The 24382-nt window shown below is 34.0% G+C and overlaps 1 long non-coding RNA gene across 1 annotated transcript in view; it reads right to left on the minus strand.

The window, feature by feature from the left end:
* Positions 1-763: 763 nt before the first annotated feature.
* The window catches only part of LOC124368481, a 50251-nt gene continuing 26632 nt past the window's right edge, over positions 764-24382 (minus strand). Inside the window, exon 3 of the long non-coding RNA XR_006922949.1 lies at positions 764-982. This is a non-coding gene — a long non-coding RNA (uncharacterized LOC124368481). The remainder of the gene's footprint in view (positions 983-24382) is intronic.

The following is a 24382-nucleotide window of genomic DNA, read 5'->3' on the forward strand; positions in this document are numbered from 1 at the left end:
GTACTTGAATTTTAAAAATAGAAGTTAACCCCCATAACATTTTGGGAAACGAAGTAAAACCAAAATAAATTGTTCCAACTAGTTTATCTTATGACCTAATCACGGATTACTTTACTTTTATAAGAGCTAATGACAAGGAGGTTAATTCATACTTTTATGGAATTTCGGTAGACCTTTCCAGCAAAAATAATCACACCTTCATGTTTTAATGGCACTGTAGTCTTTCCTACCAGTTTTTGTGCAATATTTTGTTATTCTGGATACTGGGTTTTTATAATTACATTTCATGTTCCGTCAAATTTTATGTAACTTAGTGGTGCCTTTTACACTTAAGTACATAAATTCACTATTAAATTGTAATTCTTTATAGTATAACACATTACTAATGGATTTAAATTAATATTGAAACTCTGTTATACTGAAGAGCACCAATAACGTCAAACCAATTATGGTACATGTGTACGTAGTTATGATAAAGTCAAGCTTCTTTTTTAAATTTTTTCTACTGTTCTGATATGATTTTTAATATGGTTTTAACAAGTTTTGTGATTTCGTGGAATTTAACTTCAATCTTAAGAGACTGATATTACGCAACGTAATACCGGTGCACAAGTGCACGTGATAGGACCGCCTTATTACAGTTACTTCCTCAACACTTAACTTATTGGATAACAGGTCAGAAAGGTCAAGAAAATATGGTTTGTGTTTTAATTATATCATCGTAAAGTTTTACACACAGGAAAATACATACACAGACATAATATAACGGGTTTCAATATTTTGTTTTATTCCTAATATCACAGCAACAGCAATATTGTTTTTGCAACATTAATCCTGAAACAGGGTTTTGGTGGTGGCACAGAATGGAATCTTGTCGGTAATGGTGATGTTCGCAGGAGAGTGAAGTAGGCTTTCCCCGGACTTCACAGAACTCGTGACTCCTCGATATTCCTGGCCACCAGTTTTGTGGTTTATCCAATATCTGAAACACATATTGCCAGTTTAGTCATCATTAAGAGTAGTATCCTATTTAAAAATAAACTCTTCTTCGTTTCACTCCTACAAGCGTTATTTCTTAAAATACAAAATAAAACATCTCCCTTGAGTAAAGTGCCACGAGATGTGAATATGTCGTAAGGTCGACACCTCCCCTCACAGCTGACACAGTGTTATGTGTGGTTTTGAAAGAAAAGTAAAATCAAAGTTATGAATACTTGATTATTTGAAACTGCCAAACTTCGTCGAATATTCAGAAGGAAAACTATTTGCTATTTTGAGATAATCTTATATTGGTTCTATTGGATAATCTGATAAAGATACAAAGAATGGTATTCACTCAACGGTTGGTTTTAAACACTGTTTTATCCTTTATACAGTGTTATCAGTAATACAAGATACCACACAATCTTTGTGGAAACAATTTAATATACACTAAACATAATACAGCTACAGTAGGAAGGGTTGACTCAATGCAAATGTTGAGTTTGGCTCTATTGATTTAGCATTCGTAAGCACAAGATTCTACCATATTGCCGTTACTACTATTGCCATATTATTGTTGCTACTATCGTCATATTATTGTTACTAATATGGCCATATTGCTGTTACTACTATAACCATATTGTTAGCCGTTCATAGTTTATCGTACCTCATCAAAAGCTTAAGGGGAAATATCAGTTTTAAGTCATAAATTATAAAGTACTCATACTTTTGAATGTGTAATTTTCTATTTAACTACTAAACATAACTGCTAATTATTTTCTGTGACGTGAATTTATCATACGTTTTTTTATGCAACCGTCCTTTAATAAAATTTCGGAATTTCAATTGTTAGTTAAGTGTTACTAAAAATAGAATAAATATTGATTAAATCTTAGAAGCGTAAGCTTAAACATTAATAAACTTATGTAATGTAAATATACAAATGCGTACATTGATAATTTAGTTTTCGTGTCCATTACAAATAATCAGTCACGAATAACAAGTCAAGAGTGTACCATTTACAAATTGTTACATTAGAATAGGCTATTGTTTGTTGTTAACACAAAAACAGTTTTATAGACAATAAATGGAGATACAATTTTATCTTTTAAAACTATATTTACAGCACATGAGTACGTTTATTGCATTTTTAATCATTATATGAAAACTTAACCTCAAAACAAGAACATGCTCAATTAAATATTACTTTCAGGGGCCCAAAATAAGAAATTTCGTGTTTAATTTTAGAAATATAACCGGTCACATTGTTTACAAATGTACTGTCTTAAATGTCTCTTATCCTAAAGTTATTACAACAGTACTTAATAGTAAAGTAATGAAAAACATGATATTACTGTGGTATGTAATTTGTTTACGAACAACGTCTATTCTAAACGTATAAATTGAAAGGGAAAAGATTGCACAAAAATAATGAACAAAGAATGACGTCATAATTAATTCTGGCTCCTTGGTTTCATAGTTAACGCATCCGGTGGGCATAAAGGTGATACATCCGGATCCTAGTTCTGGAACACAAGGTCTTTACAACCGACACAACAGTTACAATACAACCTTCACTTTGAACAAAAGACTGAACATAGCTTCCTTAAATATATATTCATTAACGACAAAACATGTATATTAAATTTGTTGATTTATTAAAAAGTCTTACTTCAAATTTAAAAACTATAGATATTTTTTTATGACATGGCTTTTTTATCCTAGTCCACAAAATTTAAATTGTAACACAAATCATAATTATTATTTATTATTTGCTTATAAATAAGTTAGTATGTATTAGTCATGTGTTTATATTTCTTTGAGAATCAAATCATTTTTTTCTGTGGTAGTCTCGTAGTTTAGCTCGATACAAAAATATTCTATATTAAAATATCCAGTCAAGTAATAGTTGCTATTACTTCAAAGCGATAATTATAAAGGCAAATTTATGTATAGTATTCCAATTTAGATACTTACATTTAAAGCAAAATCAATTAAAAAGTAAACAATTAGTTAATTTATAAACAATAAGAAAAATCTATGAACATTTGTAAAATATGAATTAAAAACAAAAATATATGCAAGGTAAACGCTTTTACATAACTTAGAAACATACTAATCCAAGTAACCAAAGTAGATCTCGAAACAAATGCTAACAAACGTTTTGTTTTAATAATACTTACATTTGTATTTGCTACTTACAAATTAAAATTTGACTCCGATGTTAGAATTTTTATGTAATACAATTTTAAATGGAGAATAAGTATGTACTCAATTAAATTTGACCACATCATGTCCCGTTGATAGAGTACAGTGTTGATTTGTAACCGACTACGTTTTAATCTTATCTTCTACACAATCTAGAACTTCGAAGTTCCACTGCAAGTATATGGACTCTTTGGAACGGGAACGCTCGTTAAGGTGCGTTCCATTTAGCGTTTCTTCCTATTTATATTGTTCACAGTGAAAAAAGCTTGAGGAGCAGCTAGGTAGTAATCGATATTGCAATGATTTCACTGATGTCGGTACTCAGATGACGTGCCATGTCACCACACGAAGTGCCCATACTAATGTCTGTACTCAGATGACGTGCCATGTCACCACAGGAAGTGCCTATACTGGTGTCTGTACTCAGATGACGTGCCATGTCACCACAGGAAGTGCCTATACTGGTGTCTGTACTCAGATGACGTGCCATGTCACCACAGGAAGTGCCCATACTGATTATACCTCGGCCTTGCACCTTCTCTAGTGTGTGCAGGTGTGTTGTGTAGTGATATAATTGTTATTGTTCTAATCACTGTCGTGCAACTCCTTCTTTGTCAACCCTGACTTGGGTGAGTTCATTACCAAATACCGATTGATATTAAACTCTTTGGCACGCTTAATCTAGCTGTACTCAGTCGCGTCAAAGGTTGCTCAAATCTTAACCCTTTTTCCTGCCCTATGATATTTGGGGTCTTCAGTGACACGGACCCCGAGACTTGGTCCCTTGCCCCAGGGCCTCCACTCGGTAATTTTACCGACCGACGACGCGACGGACCCCGGATAATGAGGGTCTAAGTGTCCCAATCCCCAATTGCACCTGGCATCTCCGACCAAGAGTGCAGGCGAGACGGTTAATTCACCTCAAATTATGAATTCTTAACTCGTGATTCATTTCCTTTAGCATTTACTTTGCACTAATATACGTTCCTTGTTCATTGAAATAGTGACTTAAATTTTACTGAGTGTATAAGTGACCTTATATACGAACAGATCAAGATAACAACCACCACTCACCTCCTATGGTGTTGTCTACTCTTGGATAGTATCATTTAACTTGGTATAGAAGCTAGTATAGTAATGGTAGTTGGTATAGTAAGGAACGGTTACCACTAGCCAATATAGAGAATAGAGTTGATGGGCGAAAACTTTGTAGAGAACGATATGTAACGTTATTAGCCACAAAAATTACAAATTAGTTTTATTGTTTAGAATATTGTCTTATATTATACACTTCATCTGATGAGTTTGTGTATTTACAGAAATGTCGCAATATATAAATAAGTTATTGATTTATTCAATATGATATTTTATAGAATAGCGTTACGCGTTATTATTTTCTTATTATGATATCGAGAAGATTGGCAATAGGGAAATAATTGATGTCTGTAATTGAACTTATTATTTTTAAAGAATCTTAATTTACATACAAATAAATAATAAATCAGAGATAAGTGTGGTATGTTTTAATATGATGACATATTGGATTGTATTAATAAATCTACTTCGCATTGTTTATTGTTTGCATGTTGACGTCCTGAATATTTCTCCATGTGGTATTTCTATTTATATAATGTTTTACAATAAATGTGATGGAATTATTTAATTGTTTGTTGGTATAAAAGGAGTTACGCTGTACGTATTAACAGTTACACAATGAAAACTTATGTTCGTATTATTAAAAAACAACTTGTTTTTTATTATAACTACGACGTGGCGTCTACAGCTCAGTATCCACACTATTGGGATTACTGGTTTTTTGTTTCGATATCTTTTTTAGATTACAAGTTTTAGTGTTTTTCACATCTAAAATTCTATAACGCTTATGCTTATAATGTATAGAATTGTTTATATAAAACGACGAAATTAATCTTTTATAACAAATTAAAGGATAGTATTCTTTTATGTTTAATTGTTTCATTGACATTAGTAGTTAGTCGTAGTTAGCAATGAATTTGTTCTTCATCTTTCTAAGCTTATTTTCATAAACGGCTGGTAAATATTTGAATAGGTCACAATGTATAAATGGCTACTGCTTTTGTCAGATCGCTATTTTTGTTTAGGAACAAATATAAAATTATGTTCCTACCCGTCCTTTAGTCATTTTCAAAATTTTATTGCTAAAAACATTTATAAAAGAATTAAACGAGACAAATTCACGTGCAAAGCTAAATGATAACTGGCGATGAGTTAAAGGCTTTTTACTTCCACGGGATACTCTGGGTGTATTCCCTTGTGTAGACAATTTTGCTTATTTCCCTTTGGAAACGTAATTTTTAAAACTTTGTAGTCGTGAGCAAATCCATGAGCCATGTTTATATCAAAAGTTATGCTGCTTTAAAATTAATAAATTTAAGCAGAGTCCTTACCTAATTTCATGACAGTTGCATGTCTAGTAATACAATTTTCACTACAACTCATGTAAAAATGTTTTGCTATTTTTGGGCTTTTAAAATAATCATAGAACACCAACAAACACGTTAAAACCCCACGTTAAAATCTATGCAGGTATTTAGACGGTCAGTTCTTGGTGCACTTCATACTAGAATATCTATGTGATATTACTTATATCATATTATTTTACTTATGTTTTGTGGTTGATAGCCCTAACTCCGCTTCTTTAATAAAGGCGTTTTTTATTCATTAATTAATTATGTGAGCAGCCAGGTTTGACGATGATGATCAGAGTTTAGAGAATTTAATGGTTTGGGTGTGTTGGAGAAAAATACGCAACCACATTGTATTGGATATTAAGAGTCAAGATTGTAATTACTTTGATGAAAAGTGTCAATTGAATAAATTCTATTTTTTCGTATTGTAAACTTATAGATTAATTTTAATACGACGCAAAACAGTTTTATTCCCTACACTCTCAAACGATGTTCTTGTCCGTGTTTGTGTGTGTGTGTGTGTGTGTGTGTGTGTGTGTGTGTGTGTGTGTGTGTGTGTGTGTGTGTGTGTGTGTGTGTGTGTGTATTTGTATCTCTTATTAGTTCAGTGGCTGGTCCTGAAAATACTATCGCTCTGCATCAGAGTACGTTCAAACAGATCCATAAAATTATATATTGTACGTCCGTTCCTGAAATACAGTTTAAGAAAGTATACACTTTTTACTCACTTCATTTTGATAACTTGGTACAATAGTATCTTACAATCGGTATTAGCAGGGCTGTTGAATTGATGATTTAGTTGCAATTATTTGTCAAGGCGTTCAAGTAATACCACAAATTACCAAGTAAGTTCCGGCGCTACGAGTAAGCGAAGTCGGCGTTTTCTAGCGTTTTGTTACGCCAGGGCAATTACACGATATAGGGTCATGCACTATTGATGGATGGACGCCTTCAACTAGTTTGATGCTTGCTTCCTTACGTATCGACTGTTTACGTTATTTTAAGTTATAATTTGTTCCAGCAATTTCGTTTATTCTCTAGACGCGTCACTTTATACATATTGGGCTGTCTTGTTGTATGCTCTTATTAATTAGTCATATAGCGATTGTTGTATTTTTGAGGCCAAATTTGACTAATGTTTCTAACTTGTAGTGCAGGTGTCTCAAACAACATACTTGGTGACCTTAACGGTCAAGGGTACACTATCTCCTTTAACAATAATATGACTGAAACAGTTTTTAAAATTGTCTCAAAATTCATATCGGTGTGTCTATGAGTATTGGAGCTTTATGCCTGATGCATACTCTTCACTGATGAGCAAAGCCTTGGGACTATTTCAAATACATTAGTGTTTCAGTTTTACACTTCATGTATATATTTCATTGATGAGCGAAGCCTTGAGACTATTACAAATACATTAGTGTTTGAGCTTTACACTTTATGTATATACTTCATTGATGAGCGAAGCCTTGAGACTATTTCAAATACATTAGTGTTTGCGCTTTACACTTCATGCATATACTCCATTGATGAGCAAAGCCTTGAGACTATTTCAAATACATTAGTGTTTGAGCTTTACACTTCATGCATATACTTTATTGATGAGCAAAGCTTTGAGACTATTTCAAATACATTAGTGTTTGCGCTTTACACTTCATGCATATACTTTATTGATGAGCAAAGCTTTGAGACTATTTCAAATACATTAGTGTTTGCGCTTTACACTTCATGCATATACTTTATTGATGAGCAAAGCCTTGGGACTATTTCAAATACATTAGTGTTTGCGCTTTACACTTCATGCATATACTTTATTGATGAGCAAAGCTTTGAGACTATTTCAAATACATTAGTGTTTGCGCTTTACACTTCATGCATATACTTCACTGATGAGCAAAGCCTTGGGACTATTTCAAATACATTAGTGTTTAAGCTTTACACTTCATGTATATACTTCATTGATGAGCGAAGCCTTGAGACTATTACAAATACATTAGTGTTTGAGCTTTACACTTTATGTATATACTTCATTGATGAGCGAAGCCTTGAGACTATTTCAAATACATTAGTGTTTGCGCTTTACACTTCATGCATATACTCCATTGATGAGCAAAGCCTTGAGACTATTTCAAATACATTAGTGTTTGCGCTTTACACTTCATGCATATACTTTATTGATGAGCAAAGCTTTGAGACTATTTAAAATACATTAGTGTTTGCGCTTTACACTTCATGCATATACTTTATTGATGAGCAAAGCCTTGAGACTATTTCAAATACATTAGTGTTTGCGCTTTACACTTCATGCATATACTTTATTGATGAGCAAAGCTTTGAGATAATTATGAATACATTAGTAATGAATTTTGAGCATTAAATTTCATGCATACACTCAATGTATCAGCAAGTACATAACAATATTCAAACTACACAACTTATATTTATATAATGTTTCATTTATTTATTTTTAAAATCATTATTCCGGCATTTGTTTTCTTAGCGAATGCCGTATAACGAGTAGGTTGGTGTAAAAGAAGATTTAGTTTTTCTTACATTTCGTTACGGATTATAGTATAAGATTTCTACTAACATACATTACGGATATTAACCCACGTAAGATTCGTGTGGTCTGATTTAATGGCCCATCATTTCCATAGAGTTAGTTAACGGTCGTTTGATTAACTCTATGTAAATTCCTGTGTCTGAGAATCGCCCTATTTAATTGAGCCCAATCAGTAAATGATACAGTTTTAGACTAATCCCCTTTGAATACTTTATGTATTTTCTTGCACTCCGTAATGAAGAGACAAGGGTTGATTCCGACGTGGCATGGTATGGCATGTCGTGGTATGGCATGCCGTGGTATGGCATGGTGTGGTGTGGGGCGGACGTAAAAAAGTTATTTAGTATGCAGAGAGTAGCCGAGGATAATGTAGCGTGCCAGCTAACCTAGCAAGGCGCGCTTCTAGCAGGCACGCCGGTCCAAGATGGCGGACGTCTCTGCTCTGTCATTACCTCAACCCGCTCCACCGCCTGCCAAACTAATTTTATATATGCATATGTGGGCGTCGCGGCCAGGCAGCGAGGTGGGCGTAGACTTCCCTCTAGCCCGCCGACTTGTTCTTGTTGTAAGCCGCACCACGGCCGCCTCGCCCGGTCCTGGACTCGGTCATTATAATCCGTCTCGTCATATAAAACAAAACCTTTCGGAACAAAACACGAGATAACTTTGGCATACGCAATTAGACTGTTCTCGTCTTGTCGCCGAATATGTTAATTAAATGCGGTAATATACTAAGGTCTGGGCTCACTTACCCCGCAGAGGCCTAATTATCGAATGTAACAATTAATTAACCCCGAGTTGTTTTGGATGAGGCTCCGACAACAGTTTAATCTAATTGCGGTTGACTCTAATTGACCGGTCACTTTCTTCGTTTAATTAAGAGCTCGGAAATGGTGTAATCACGTATACAGGTCTTGTCTCAGAACATCACGTCGTGTCTTGTCTCTTAGTGTCACGAAGGTAGGTCTGAATGTCGCTCCAAGGCGCGTCTCACAGCCCGCTAAGTGAGTTTGGTAACAGTGCAATCTAAATGTTTGAGTCTTTTCTCACAAGGTCACGTCGTTGCTTATCCCTCTTATTCGTCTCAGAACGTGATTTCGTTTATTATCTCTTAGTATCACGAAGCTAAAGGTGAATGGCTCGTCTCACATCCCCCTGAGTGAGTTTGTGACAGTACAGTCTATAAATTTTACAATCTTGTCTCAGAACGTGATTTCGTTTATTATCTCTTAGTATCACGAAGCTAAAGGTGAATGGCTCGTCTCACATCCCCTTGAGTGAGTTTGTGACAGTACAGTCTATAAATTTTACAATCTTGTCTCAGAACGTGATTTCGTTTATTATCTCTTAGTATCACGAAGCTAAAGGTGAATGGCTCGTCTCACATCCCCCTGAGTGAGTTTGTGACAGTACAGTCTATAAATTTTACAATCTTGTCTCAGAACGTGATTTCGTTTATTATCTCTTAGTATCACGAAGCTAAAGGTGAATGGCTCGTCTCACATCCCCCTGAGTGAGTTTGTGACAGTACAGTCTATAAATTTTACAATCTTGTCTCAGAACGTGATTTCGTTTATTATCTCTTAGTATCACGAAGCTAAAGGTGAATGGCTAATCTCACGGCCTGCTCAGTGGGTTTGGTAACAGTACAATCTAAATTGTTCAAGTTTTATCTCGCAACCTCACATCGCTTCTAGTCTCATATAGGCCCGAAGCTGTGTCACAACTGGTTCCCTGTTCAGTGTAGCCAGGATCACTGTTAATATATTTGTGCTTCGTGGTGCGCGGCTTCTGGCAGGGAGTGGTTAGTCCTGATGTCACTACAAAGTCTGAATAGACAAAGACCGGCGATACCATTGTTGTTTGATAAACTAAAGGTTTAACCCATTTCACCTACGGCAATTAGTGCAATCTCACGGGTTACTTTGTTGCTACGTTTTAGTGAAACGAGGCAGATTATGTGTTATCAGTGCCCTCCACGTGGATACATAATGTTGTTACGACATATTAGTTATCACTCTGTACAAATCAAAGATAATATACATTGATCGTTTAACCTTACAACATTTTATAGACGATCAATGTCCATTATTACTGCTGTAGACAGGTCATTAATCGTATATGAGAACGCGCACGGACTATCTAAACAGGAAACCAAAATTTTAAGTTTTCGTTAATCTTCTGCATTCTATGGGTCACAAATTTAATATAGTAATTTTTTGCGTTTATAACAGGTTTAAACATGATACGCTTATTATAACTACGTGTTAGTAGCATAAATGATATTTTCATATGAATACTAGGTTCCAGGTAAATTGTAGAAAGAGATCCTTCCAAACACCTCATTAGCGCCAACTGTGAGGTACTTCTTGAAAATGAAAATATCCCAACCTCCATGAAATTCTCTTGAATTCCGGATAAGCAATGCGGCCTATGTAAAATGAACATGCTTCCGACTACAGGACGGGACGGAAGTGCTGTGATTGACATTCCAAAGCTGTCACAGAAGTCTTGTTAGTTCCACCAGAATGTTTAGTTCCTGCCGTACGAGGCTGATCCAGGAAATCGTCTGGTCCGCGAGATAAGTGATTATCCTTAGTCATTAACACTAACGTTAAGAGTACTTCACCATTCATTCTGTACGGCTGACAATACGATCGGATCTGAAGATAACGAACTATTAATTATCTCTTTGTATCAAAAGCAGAAAGATCTTGTCAATAACATCACGTTGTCGTCGAGCTCGATTAGGCCCTAGGTATCTTGATAACTTATGTTTCGATTATTCTCGAATCTCTAGAAGCTGGTACGAAACACATCAGAAGTAAACTTCAATTAAAACCTGGTGGTTAACTCTCTTGGTCTTTTTTAAAATGTGTCAACGAAATCAAAAGCCAAACTGTCACGTTTGAGCATAGTTAATTTGGTTCAATAATGTTCCTTTGTCGGTGCAATAGATCATTATTCCATTCTTACTGGCCTTCTTGTAGTCGGACTAATAAAAGACAACATAAATAAAATTTTGACATGTTAATAAGACTAAACAATACAATCAGTAACGCTACGTTTCTAGATCTGAATCTGTTCTCTTCTTCAGGTCAATGCCAAAATTAGTGCATGTTTTAGAGTTAGTGCGCGTGGAATAGACACACAACATGGCTGCTGTTGTTCCTGACTAACGCGTGTCACAACGCTTGGGTGTGTTTTGGTTTTGTTTACTTTAAGCTAGATTGTATTCATGGATTAGTTTAGGCATTTACTTGAAGAAGAGATTAGATTGCAAATATCGAAACGTAACATTACTCATTGCATTGTAATTCTGAACGATGGCAAATGTCTGAAAAGATCCTGTTTCCTTCACAATCCTTCCACTGTCAAAAAAATCTTCTAACACGTATAGGACTATTCTTGCTATAAAAATTATCTTGACAACAACCTTGGTCCCAAAAACCTGAACCCTTTCGAATACTAGTCCAAGAAATTATGCATATCTATTTGAAACACCTTTTGGGGCCGTAATAGCCTACCGACCCTTCAGAAAAGGAGTAATTATTGATTAGCAATAATATTGTAATGTTTGGCCCTTTCCAAGCGGAATTATGACCATTAAGGGCACAATAATTTGATGAGTGGGGGATCGCTAGAGCCCTATTATCCCTCTTTCAATATCCGGTCTTTCTCGATAATTCCAGGGTTTGTATTCAAAGCAGCAGTCTGAGGTCTGGTCGCTAGAGTTTTCGATGGCTGCAGTCTTCAACAACCCTAGGGTGGGGACGTTGTTACTCAAGCAATGAAAAAAAAAAGCAGGAGATAAGTACAGTCTTACAACAGAAAAGGTTCAAAATAGGGAGACGTATGTGTATGAAATATTTGTCTTCTAATTCTACTATTTCCCAAGTCATGAAATAGAAGTTAGTGTCAACATTTTGTATTATTTCCTTATTATGATCTAACTGATTTTGTTTCTTTGATCGTTGCAAACAATTGTTTTAAAAATTAATAAAAATCAGAACAAGTACTTGACGATAATACCGAGAAATAATTATTTACCATCCTCACAATTTTCCTACAAATCCACGGCATACGGAAACAAAAATTAAAATCTCTCTCTAAAAAAAAAAAAACTAGAAGACACTAATCTTTTCACTATAAATTAGCGTTTCTTATATATTTCTTACTGAAAATTTTCGTGGACGGTGTAATTCAATGAATGAATGGTGAAACACTCAATAGTGGAAGAAAATAATGAAATAAATATGAGCCACAAAGTCACAAATATATTCATGGGAACTGCTATACACCAACTAGCGTTTCTAGTTAATAGCATTAAACAAACTATGTTTTGACTCTCTATCGTAATTCCCCCTAGATAATCTCGATAATCAGGTACAAAACAACTTTGATCCTTAATACCAACGGCATGCAGTGCGTTACTTTTGAAAAATTTCAACAATCAAACAGCTAAATTATATTTTATGTGTTTTGTCCAGTCTAACTTTTAAAATGCCAGTTTTTTAATACCAGACGGTTTGCCATTAGGAAATCTTATCCGTTTCAAAACACTTATGTCTGTTTAAGTGAATATTAAAGTCATATCAGTTTAAATGTATTTATTTCATTAAATAAATGCCATCATTGATTTAATATATATTTAATGTATATCCTGATGTTTATAAATACAGATAATATTTTCACAATCATGATTCTTTTGAATAGTTTATATATTGATAATAAGGTTAATAATTTTTTTCACAAATGTGGGTTGAAATTTATAACTATAAAATTTTACAAGGAAACCTCCTTAAATATTTAAAACAGGAACATATACATACATGTTTAACTGGATGGATGACATACTTACCCATCTAGTTAGACTTCTAATTGTTACCTTTTAGGTAGGCTATTTACCGTTTTATGGTGAAAAAAGATAAGGCGGCTCATAGCTTTGAAAAACGAAGACCTCAATACACGATCCTATTGATTTCATCATAAGTAGATGCAAACTCAATTTTAATTTTATTTAAGGACCAGCTAATAGTATTTTTCTTTTTTTATTATTATTCTTATTATAACTGTTCTTTCTTTTGTTATTTTTACATGACATTAATGTTAAAGTTATATAAAGTTCTTAAATCTCTTACTGAACAAATCTAATTAATTTCGAAGACAAAATAAAACTAATAAACATCAATAGAATAGCAAACAAAAATACAGATTTCTTCTCAGTTTTCGGATGATTTTACTTACTTTTCGGATGTAAATAAGGTCCGGCCTCGTAGTTTTGTTCGTGTTTTGGCTCTAATAGTGTGAGTCAATAAATGGTTTTGAGGGAAAAATATTTTTTATTTTGAATCTATTACTGGTAATAATAATAATAAGTTTCTGGTAACTTCCCTGCAGACAGAAAACCGTAGAAGAAACGTATGTTTGTACTATTCAAGAAATACAGACATTTAAAGTAATAAAATAGGCAATTTTTTAATTGGACCCAAAATAAAATATAAGATTGTTCTGCATTTACACTAGTTATATCTTCGGAGAGGGACATGTTTCTATTTATTTTATATTTAGTAGATACAAATTTTAACTAAAAATAATTTAAGGAAAGTAAATATGTATTACAATGTTTAAAGCAAATCATATTTTTCATAAATTATATTTACCTGTACTGTAAAATGTTTATAGCCTTCCTTATTTTCAACAGTTTTTTTCTGGACTAGATTATCAGATGTACCAAATGTGCTGCAAATTCCTAACCCTTCTCCTGGAGTAGTATAAAAGGTTTCCAGTCCTTAGAAATTGTATCCTAAAGGCTATTACCGAAATGTTCGTAAAAATGTAAATATAAATCACTCCGATACCGTAATCACTCAAACCGAAATTCAGTTGCATAAGTACTCATAAGTACTCATTACTCATTTGATAAATCGTATTCGAACTCGTAATTTATAGGTCTTGGTGTAAATATTGCGTTACTAATCCGTTATTAAGAATAAAACAACTTTTTCTGGGCCTGCTAAGATATTCTGTAAACAGTTTTGTACTTAGGAATGGAACTGAACCATTTTCATTCATTTGTTTATTTGTAATAAAGCTCATCCATTCTGATTGGCTTATTCCGAAACTAAAAAACGTATACTACATGTTTGATAAAATGCATCATAATTACTATAACTATGCTATTATTACTTATTACTTGATGTCACATCATATATAATTGGCACATAACGCCGTTCTAAATGTGGATAATACATACTTTAATTGATAGTTTTTTGCGTCATAATCATCAGAAAGTTAAGTACGCCTATAAAGTTCGGATCTAGATAATATAATCATAGGTTTAGTAATTTATTCGAAACATATGGCCACTTCAGTTTTGTTATTGAACCGTAGTAATTATTAATTGCTAAATGATTCCATTTGGTTGCCCTGTCACGTTTGATTTGGCACCACGCTTGCCACATAACATAAGTGTTAATCAATAACGCTTTATTAGTTATTGTCTCTTTGTATCTTGTTATTAAGATAACTGTTAATTGATTGAGTTTTGCTGTTAAAGAATGATGTTCCAACACATGTTTTAGGATAATTTGATTCGTTATAGCTAGTTTTAATTTTACAACATTTAACAGTATTACATTTTCAGGCTGTAACATTCTGTGCGTTCTACTATTAAGAAGAAAAAGTTTATAACCAAAATAATAATAACATCAGTCCATGTTAACCACGTAGCGTTCAAATACATGTATGTGTGTGCATATGTGTTTTGTTCTTGGCATATCATTCGCAACATGTGTTTGTTTTAAGGCGTAATCTTACTCTCTATGCTTAGAATATATTGTATTATCTCATTATTATAAATTAAATTTATTCATAACTTATTAGATAACTTTCATGAAGAAAAAGTAGAAAAATGTATTTTTAACAACTTTACGAGGCATTAAAAGGGCAATTCGGTACAGTTTTAATAAAGCCAATATAAAAAACGGCATATATACAAATTTGGAATTTGTACATTACATAAGCCTACATGAGTTACGGCTTATGGGTTAACATGACTTTTATACGTTTAATACTTAAGGAAATCATTATTTTTAAATGAAATATAATTTAAGAAAATCATATGTAATTGGAATAATTCTTTTCTTTTTCAACTTCTTTATTGATGAGAAAATCTCTCAGTACAGTCATTTTCCGAACACATTACTGTAAAAAGATGACTTAATCTAACCTCGATCTTACTAGACCGTATATTTTCTTAAGACAGTAAATATAACAAAGTGTTTTCTCTCTGGATCAATCCACGAGGAGTGAAGCAGAATTTAGAGGCAGTTATAATCCGCCCCAAGAAAAACTGTTGAAGATAAAGATATTAATACTTTACAAAATGTATATTATAGATGACTGGATGAAATAACTTGGTTTCAAAACTTCATTAAAAATATAATTTCTTTAAGTCATACGTAAATAAGAACCATCACACTCCCTGAAGCTGCTACTCATATTATTTTAGTGTACAACATTTACAATGTTATATTCAGCTATGTTTATTTGAGTTTGGTTACCAAATTTTCTACATTTCCGTAGTTCTCTGAAGAGTGATAAAACAAATTTTATATTTTTTCTGTCCTTAGAAAATTTACCTTAAAAGCCTATAACTCTAATAGAAATAGGAAAACAATTTTCACGACAAAAAATTGATTGCACTATCCTAGAGGTCAGTACTATACTTTCCCTGATTCGGGGATGTTCGCATACTCCGAGGTTAATAAACATATTAAGTTTAATAATACCTAAGTGCTTCAATACTAATAAAGAAAATAATAACATTTTTAGGATTTTAAGATCTTTAAATCAGAATTTTCTTTAAGAAAATTAAACATTGATATGTAAGTAGGCCAATGACTACAATTTATGCTGATAACATATCGATCCCAGTTTTAGCATTCTTCATATAACTTAGAACAATTAAAATAAGGAAAATCCCTGGAATACTTTTCGTTCGGCTTCTCTTAATGGTATATTTTCAAACTCATATTAGACTTACTTAAGTCAAGAAACACAATAACTATGGCAGCCACATTCCGTTGCTCTAAATGCAAACAAGCAATACAGTATATCTCCTTGCACATACACACGCTTGTGCCCACACACACATATTAATGTGTTAGCTACGGATTACTTTTGATCAATATCCTTGATACCTTTGCAATATCAATTCAAAATTTAGAGTTTCCACTGACTCTGATCACATTTCTCGTTCCAGATCACCAGAACACCGTTTCATAATTCTCCTAAGTCCAGACGCTTTTTATGTAACCTTCCATAGGGCTTTTAAAGCATTTAATAGGTGAAAGGTGAGAGATTTACTAGGTACAAAACAAAAAATCAAGTAAGGGATTGCTGGTGTAGTAAAAAGTAGTAAATGTGTAACCTTGTCACTTTAATGTTCGTGAAACAAGTAGATGGAAGCAATAAAAATGTAATGTGATTATTTTCTATCATACATACAACTTTCATGGCTATGAACACTGCATGTAAGTGATATTTAAAAGTAAATGGAAATGGGATTTGTAAATGTTTATAACAATGTTTTGTATTCAGGAAACAGTTCGTAACCTGCGATCGAGGGTGACAAAAATTCAAGTTACCTTTTTTATTATTTTCTACACTCTAAAAATCTGTTATTATTCGAGCTTCTAACGCGTTTTGTCTGAAATGATCTTATTATACGAAACTTAAAAAGAAATAGTCGAATAAGTTCCTCCTTAACAGTGAGTTTAAGAGATATAAGTAATCAACCACATATCTATGTCTAACTCTAGCAAACAGTTAACCGGATCTACGCGTTACTTTTGATATCAGTTCAAAAACAATGTTTCTGTAATGTTAGGGTTCTAATTTAAATGCGAGGGGTAGGAAATAATGACACTGGCATTCGTAATCAAATGTGTCTGGCATGTGTCTTATGTCTCCTTTGTAATCTCAAAACCTATTTAATTTTAAAAAAAATGAACACCGATTTTCATAACCAGGATGGTTATACTTTTTTTACTTTTTTTTCACTTTGTTAGACTTGGTGTTACTAGACATTCGTTCACTTGATGTATGAAGAATGACTTCACTTGGATGTGAGTGGTGTTGGATACGTATAAACGTGAACAAATTTTAGTTTACAAAACAATGTTTACATGTAAATGTTGAAGTTAGTTTTTATTAGGTGCATATTTTGGAGTTGACACACGATATGGTGGTTGTGATTTCTGACTTTCCTGACTGTAATTATGTGTTAGGTTAGTAATTTACCTGAAAAACAGATCAGATTACAGATCTCGAAACGTAGTGTTACTGATTTTTGTATCACTGAGCGAAGGCAAATGTCCGGAAAAAATCTTGTTTCCTTGCTAAATGTTTATGCTACGTCGAAAACAACCAGAAACTTTTATAGTAATCAATTTTTACATCACAAAGTCTTTAACCACAGAGATGCTTGTGAAATGCATTATAGATCTTTGGTCGAATCCACCCTCGTGTGGCAGCAGAGGTCGGGAGAGAGACAAGGGGTAACAGGTAAGGAAATCCCTTCAAGGGGTGGAAGTTTCCAAAATTAATGGAAGAAAAATGTCCACAACTTATCTACAGAGCTTACATGCTTGTCGAGCTGTGATAATTGTTATTGAGTCGTATCGCAGTCATATGGTATTAGCAGATATTGCAGATCTTCCTTCTAGGGCAGTAACACATTCATGTATCCACACCTTGAATTGATCTGGCAATAGGATGAGTCACCATCACGGGCAGTTTCAACAATATAGAATACTAGTTTGGCAATTTTATCGTGAATGTGGACTTAAAGACACGTCCTCATTGCTGTCTGTTTAGACCCTCAGATACTTCAGAGTCTGTATTACGAAGTCAGCAGGCGTGCACACGAAGCAAAGTTTCAGGGACGAAGTTAGTAACAGTCAGCAGGCGTGCACACGAAGTAGAGTTTTAGGGACGAAGTTAGTAACAGTCAGCAGGCGTGCACACGAAGTAAAGTTTCAGGGACGAAGTTAGTAACAGTCAGCAGGCGTGCACACGAAGTAAAGTTTTAGGGACGAAGTTAGTAACAGTCAGCAGGCGTGCACACGAAGTAAAGTTTCAGGGACGAAGTTAGTAACAGTCAGCAGGCGTGCACACGAAGTAAAGTTTCAGGGACGAAGTTAGTAACAGTCAGCAGGCGTGCACAACGAAGTAAAGTTTCAGGGACGAAGTTAGTAACAGTCAGCAGGCGTGAACACGAAGTAAAGTTTCAGGGACGAAGTTAGTAACAGTCAGCAGGCGTGCACACGAAGTAAAGTTTCAGGGACGAAGTTAGTAACAGTCAGCAGGCGTGCACACGAAGTAAAGTTTCAGGGACGAAGTTAGTAACAGTCAGCAGGCGTGCACACGAAGTAAAGTTTCAGGGACGAAGTTAGTAACAGTCAGCAGGCGTGCACAACGAAGTAAAGTTTCAGGGACGAAGTTAGTAACAGTCAGCAGGCGTGCACACGAAGCAAAGTTTCAGGGACGAAGTTAGTAACAGTCAGCAGGCGTGCACACGAAGTAAAGTTTCAGGGACGAAGTTAGTAACAGTCAGCAGGCGTGCACACGAAGTAAAGTTTCAGGGACGAAGTTAGTAACAGTCAGCAGGCGTGCACACGAAGTAAAGTTTCAGGGACGAAGTTAGTAACAGTCAGCAGGCGTGCACACGAAGTAAAGTTTTAGGGACGAAGTTAGTAACAGTCAGCAGGCGTGCACAACGAAGTAAAGTTTCAGGGACGAAGTTAGTAACAGTCAGCAGGCGTGCACACGAAGTAAAGTTTCAGGGACGAAGTTAGTAACAGTCAGCAGGCGTGCACACGAAGTAAAGTTTCAGGGACGAAGTTAGTAACAGTCAGCAGGCGTGCACACGAAGTAAAGTTTCAGGGACGAAGTTAGTAACAGTCAGCAGGCGTGCACACGAAGTAAAGTTTCAGGGACGAAGTTAGTAACAGTCAGCAGGCGTGCACACGAAGTAAAGTTTCAGGGACGAAGTTAGTAACAGTCAGCAGGCGTGCACACGAAGTAAAGTTTCAGGGACGAAGTTAGTAACAGTCAGCAGGCGTGCACACGAAGTAAAGTTTCAGGGACGAAGTTAGTAACAGTCAGCAGGCGTGCACACGAAGTAAAGTTTCAGGGACGAAGTTAGTGACAGTCAGCAGGCGTGCACACGAAGTAAAGTTTCAGGGACGAAGTTAGTGACAGTCAGCAGGCGTGCACACGAAGTAAAGTTTCAGGGACGAAGTTAGTAACAGTCAGCAGGCGTGCACAACGAAGGGTCTCGTACTAGGTGGCCTTATTGATCTACTACTGACTGACACCCCTCACTCCCAGCCTCTCTGGTGCAGGTTGGCACTGAGCATTCATACACTGGGGTCACTCATCTCTTCATTTTTGTTGCCCAGAGAATTTACATTAACACTGAATTAATAATCTCAACAGGATTAGTCGTCTTATAATACATGCATTGCACGTCAGCAGATATTTAAATCTTTCTTTAAGTGTTATATAACGCGTTAATTCGTAATATTAGGTTGCCCACAGTAAAGTGAGGCGACCATTAATTTTAAATAAAGTGTTGCAATTTGTTTTTTCCTCAGTTGCTTAACATATTGTGTTTGAATCATGTTGTTTAATTTATTGAGAGTATTACATCGGACTATTATTTAATGTTTAGTTCTTAAATACATTTTAAATTTGCTTTTGTTTAGTACTACTTCAGTTCAAATCACACTTGCTGTTGCCTGTGATTAAAAGTAAATTAATATTATTATGTTTAATCATTCGATTTAAGTTTTAATATTAATGCTGTAATGTAATTGGCTCATGCAATGTTTACTTTCCAAATAGTAAATACGGAATGTTACTAATTACTCCTGAGCTGACTTAGCAATAACGCAATTACTTCCGGAATGTTTGGACAATGGCGCTATATGAAAGTACACTTTTTTACATTTATTTTATCAGAGCTAACACGTAATGTAATCAATACAAATAAAAAATAATACATAAGCCAACTATGATCTAAGACATACGAGAAATAGAAATATTAACTACTTGAATATTCTTTAGCAGAATAGTATGCCTAGTTTATGAGATACCGCTTTAGAAGTTTTAAATTATCGTATTGAAGATACATTTTTTGGAGTTCTGGCAATTAATTTTCAAGCTTAAATGGAGCAGTAAAGTGTAATAAATAGTGATAAATTTAGAATTTACTTATTGTTTAGAATTGAAGACTGTGACCCACAATAATTAGCATCTATAAATATATGAAATTTAATGAGTTGCACAATAACATAATTATAACAATACAGAAAAGACTATTTGGGTAATCTGCCTGTGCTTATGCCTAGTTACATCTAGCCGCCAGCACAAAATACGATGGGTATGTGTTAAATATAGATTAAGAATAAAGTGAAGGTATAGGAATATATATCTATAGCTTCTTGAATTTGACTATGAAACTGATTGTTTTTATGTATGGTGGCAAAACAAAGTAAATAAAAATGGTACAGTGTAGCTAAACTAACTAATTAATTTATAGAGGAGTGAGATGAGAGAGTTTGCTTGTGTGTGCGCTCGTGCGTGTGTGTGTGTATGTAATGTTAATACCTAATTAATCCTTAAATCGTTTGTCAGTACTCAAATGTGGAATTTTTTATGTGACTAACATTAAATGGTGTAGTTCTCTTACATAAAATTCAATAACACACTTGTTATTTAGAAACGATAACATTTCGGATATTCACAATCGTTATAAGTTAGTAGGCCTTAAAACTACGTTTCTAGTATTTAAACCTATCCTCTTCTTCAGGCGTAAAAAGAGTTAGAAAGGGTTATAATTTGTTATTGTCTATGGTTGGCGTTAATGGAAAACAATGGTTTCTGAAATTTTAGGTTCCGAAGCTAAAACAATTCTTGTTAGCTGAGTTATCCACATAAATCGATTTGTGCTTTCATAGGTCTACGTGATTATTTATATATGGTATACACCTTTTAACAACAAATATTAATTACATGCTATCACAGTACAAGAAAGAAACATAGTAGGTTTAATTTTACCAAACATTACTAATATTAACAACATATATGTATATAAAACAATGAAATGGCCTTAGACAAAAGATAATAAGAACAAAAATAACGAGGAAAAATTATATATATCACTCAAAGTACTATAGCAATCAGCGAATAATTTTTAAAGTGATAATATAAACTATTTAAAAACCCTATAGTCTTTTTACATCTGAAGACAAGTATTCTATTCTTGCAAAACATAACGTTGGCAAATGTCCGAAACCCAAGCATTCTTTCAAATCTACCGCCGTCAATAATAATATTTCAATAAATAGCTATATGTATTTAACTAGCTGTGTGAGAAGGCATGGTAATATATTATATCAAACACTTCAAACAGGAAATATTACGTATATAAGTAAATTTTAACTGCTATAAACATCCAAAAACTAAATTTTTGCTTCTATTACATAAGTTAAACACAACACGATTGCCTTTTGTTGTTGAATTCAATTGTTGCTGTAATACTCATTACGCTACTTTTGTTGGTATTGATTATTGAACAGGGTTTTGTGTTTTATTGGTATTTATTTTTAATTTTAATTAATAACAATATGAATCCTAATATTCGCTGATGGCTAATTTTATTGCTTGTTCAGCTGACATTATTTTTATAGGTTTAACTATTTTCTATTATTTGTTAGGTGATTTTTATCTAATTTTCTTTTATTCTTGTCATTGGTACATATAGGCTACTTTACAGTGCTCCCTTTTATTGTATGATATTATTTAATGTATTTTATTTTATGATTTGTTTATTGTATGAATAAATTATACACGTCATTATTCATACCCCTTTATAATCCAGGAGCTTGTAAAATAACGTGTTTGGTGAGGATTCCAGGTTTTACTCGCGAATATTAAACTACTGTCAATGCAATGTCGTATAATCAACAACAAATCAGCTACACTAAACCGAACTGAAAATACGGTAATCATAAATATCGCCAAAAACACTGCAATAACACGTGTTCGATGAGAGCTGATTCGTCGCACAGATTGGGATTGGTGGTAATCGCCAGAATATATATGTACGAGACGACATGAGTCCCCATACAGGATAAATTTACATTTTAATTAAAGTCGGAGACGCCGGGCGGTGAGGGGGCAGGGGACGGGACAGCAGTCCGGGTTTAATTTAATCCAGCGCTGTGATTGGTCGAGAGCGCAGCGCCCGCCATCGCTGCTGCACGGAACTGGCACCGTCTCGCCAAAATCAATATTAAACAAATTGCCGGATTAAATGCTAACCGTGTTCTGGTCTGTGATGACTGGCGACCGTTTCGTGGACTCGACATCGCGGTTACCGGTCAGCGTCGACACGAACCCCGGATATTTGTACTGAAGATCGCAGTTACTGTCAACCTCAGATTATACTGTTAGGCTGCAGTAACAATTGAGCCAATTTGCGTCCAAAACCTCTTATCAGGTTCACTTACTTTGCAATAACACTTAGCTTGGCCGCCCCCCGCCGCCTGACACCCAATCGTCCTCGGGTCGTTTTACTTCCTTCCAGAGCTACTCGAACGTTCGTAGTTCTTATCGTTTACTCATCGTTTTACATCCCGACGATTAGAAAACCGTGCGGTGGCTCTTATTGCTGGCAGACACACATTTCTGCGGCCTCGTCACATTGTTCCCCTTTCTGTTCTCTGTATGATGGATGTGAACCACGGTTTCCTCGATCATACGGACTTGAAACTTTTGGAACCATGGTTTCTCTTACCACAATTAATTATCGAAAAGAAGAAAACTCACTTAACTCAGTTACAACATTTCAAAACGTAATAAAATAATCTTTTTATCCCATTTTTACAATTATTGTAGCGTTAATACTTTCAGTAAATCTTTTCTTTATTAGATTTCAATGCTGTTTATTTCATTTAAAATGTTCTATTATACAATATTCAAAATGTCCATGAAATACAATGTTATAAATCTAATATGACATTTTTGTTATATTTTGGTGCGAATTGTAATTTAGCTTTCTTTCCACGCATTTTAAAAAGTTTCTTTTTAATATTTTATTTCTGAAATTTGCGTTACGACATCATAGCAAGCGAGAAAATGCGATTTTTGGTAATAGAACGGTTTTTTAATGAGTTAATTTAAAAAATTTATATAGGTACTCAGCCTTTTCCTGAAACGATGGATTTAAAGGTTTACAAGAATCTTAATGGGCAATGACGCATACGAAACAACTGCCAATAAAATATGTATACTATATAACATTTTTGTAATCTTTATTTTACGGATTCCAAGAATTTAAATCCGTTGTACAAGTAACAGAGAAAGAGATACATTTTATTAATAGAAATATTTAAGAGTTTTTGTATTTAAATCTGTTCACTGCCATAATTGTTACAAAAATGAACTATTTGAAGTTAACACGCGTTTTTAAGAATTGGGGCATGACCCACACCACAAATTTACGCCAGTAGGAATCTTATATAATATATTTCAGCCAATGATCATTCAAATTCTTAAAAATTGAGCTCGTGTATTGCACAAGTAATTATATTAAGTATACATTTGAAACCATTATATTCGTAATTAGTAGTATAATTAGTATAATCGTAATTAGTATAGTATAATATAGTATCAGTGTAATTAGTATAGTCTTACTAATTAGCATGTAACAAGAAAAATTAAGAAACGTCATATCTCCAATACTGTTAAACAACAATAATAACAACTAATCCAAAACTGTTAAAATATTGGTTATTACATTTGGTAATAGTAAAGTATAACTTTGTATGTGTAGTATTATGACAATACTTGAATAATATATTTTGCATGCGGAGTAAATTACCATATCTGCTCTAAATGGCATAATAAACATGATAGGAGTGACCATAAGTTGGGTTTGAAGTGATATCAAGATTTCAAGAATTATCTATTTGTATTCTATGGTTACAAAACTCGCAATCAAATTGTTGTAACATATAACGAAGGCAAAGGCACGAAATCATATTATTCCTCTGTAAACCCTTGCAGTAGTTATTTATGAGCTGCAAACAAAATATATGTTACGTATTTG

This window comes from Homalodisca vitripennis, chromosome X, assembly GCF_021130785.1.
Source record: "Homalodisca vitripennis isolate AUS2020 chromosome X, UT_GWSS_2.1, whole genome shotgun sequence".
Lineage (NCBI taxonomy): Eukaryota > Metazoa > Arthropoda > Insecta > Hemiptera > Cicadellidae > Homalodisca > Homalodisca vitripennis.